Source organism: Propithecus coquereli, unplaced genomic scaffold, assembly GCF_000956105.1.
Source record: "Propithecus coquereli isolate 6110/MARCELLA unplaced genomic scaffold, Pcoq_1.0 Scaffold84, whole genome shotgun sequence".
Taxonomy (NCBI): domain Eukaryota; kingdom Metazoa; phylum Chordata; class Mammalia; order Primates; family Indriidae; genus Propithecus; species Propithecus coquereli.
Genome location: NW_012154618.1, coordinates 6,426,213 through 6,428,048, shown reverse-complemented (window position 1 = coordinate 6,428,048; position 1,836 = coordinate 6,426,213). Strand labels below are relative to the sequence as shown.

The 1,836-nt window shown below is 38.8% G+C and overlaps 1 pseudogene; it reads left to right on the top strand.

Annotated features, from left to right (window-relative positions):
- The first annotated feature begins 1,726 nt into the window (after window positions 1–1,726).
- LOC105825997 overlaps window positions 1,727–1,836 on the top strand; it is a 6,081-nt pseudogene continuing 5,971 nt past the window's right edge.

The following is a 1,836-nucleotide window of genomic DNA, read 5'->3' as shown; positions in this document are numbered from 1 at the left end:
TATCTACTCCAACTCAGTTTGATCGATTTCTTCTCTCAACTCCTAAAGCACCTGTGGGGAGTTCTGGGCTTTAGTATACCTGATCTCATTAGGTTCTCTTCACAGATGGTTTAACACCTTGAAAGTTGGAATCTTGTCTCTTGCTTCTTTGACAATCACAATGAGCTTAGCCTAGTGTGTTAGATGTGAAATGGGTGTCCAATAACTACTTATATATTGATTACAAAAATAATAATTTTAGCTAACATTTATTGAGGTCTTATATATGCCAGGCTTGAATTATATTATTATCCTGTCTTACAGATGAGGAAACTATTTTTTAATGAGGGTAGGTGGCTTTCCAAAGTCACATGGCTAGCAATCACAATAAAAGAACTATACCACATTTTAAGGCACTAGACAGAAGCTACCATCCACAGTCAGTAAACACTGTGAGTACATTTGTAAGTCACAATTCCTATTCACAGTTATCTCCAGAAATGTAACTGTAATTACAATATTAGGTTAGTAATCTGTTGAATTGTTTTGGATAACAAGACAATCCAGACACACCATCATTCACTGTTCTCTCAAATTACTACAGAGAAACAACTACTGAGAGGTAGCAATGAAAGGACCTAGAGATAATAAGTTCATTGTTCTTCCCAACTCCATCATCCATTGGCTTCACCGTAACTTCTAGTTTTTAAATATATGTATAAATCAATGTCTTCTCTTAGGAATGTATATCCCACTGTCAAAATGGAAGGTTAAGTTTGCCTGGGGCCAGCCTCAGTTCATTCTAGCTGGGCTTAGGCAGCTCCAAGAGAGGAAGTGGGAATCTTAAAATATCATGAGCTGGTATGTTTAGATGAACAATGTTGTATAAATGTGGCATTCATGGAGTTGGGATCTTAAGAAGAAAAATACATTTTTCCTTTATAAGAAGCTGCCTCTGACATAAGGCAGAGTTTTCTTCTGCTGGCAGAAATGAGAATGAAAAGAGAGAACTAATAATTAATATGTTTGAAAGAGAGCTAAACATTGCTTCTTTTTTTTTAATTTCAAAATATTATGGGGTCTGCACTTGAATGTTTGTAAACATTGCTTCTAAATATAAACTTACCCATTGTGAGCCTGAAATTTTTTTTAAAAAGTCAAATGGGAAAATCCAGTAATAAAAAAAAGACTTACTTTACATGCTAGTTAAAAAGCAAGGGGAGCTGTGCTTTCTCAGAGTATGTTATTTTCTCCCCCTCTATCAAAAGAAAAGCCAGACTTGAGACTTGGTGGCGTGGAGATAATCATGCAATGGGGACATTTGCTGGAATATTTAAGTGATGAAGAGAAGGAAGTCACCAGAGAGTAGGGAAAGGGACATGTTGGCTGGGCTGAATCGTGTGGGCATGGATGGGTGGAAGGAGCTCACTGAAGGGAGGTCACAGAGCAAAAACTGGGATTCCTTTGGCACTCATCGGTGGTTTCTAATGACCCTCCAGGGAAAGCTTTCTACAAGCCAGCACACATGTGGGGACATGTGGGGGTGGCTGGAAGATGAGAGTAATACTCCAGTAACAAATGTCACTGTCTCCGTTACAGAGATTGAAAGAGTTAAAAGGGGAGAAACCTCAAGCATTGATTTATAATGACCAAAATATGTTATTATTGATTTTCTAGTAAGAGAAGGAACAGGGCTTGGTGAAGCAGCTCACACCCATAATCTGAGGCAGGAGGATCACTTGAGCCTAGAGTTCAAGGCTGCAGTGAGCTATGATCACGCCACTGCACTCCAGCCTGGGTGACAGAGCAAGACCCTGTCTCTAAAAAAGAAAGAAAGAGAGGATATAAAGGGTTTCC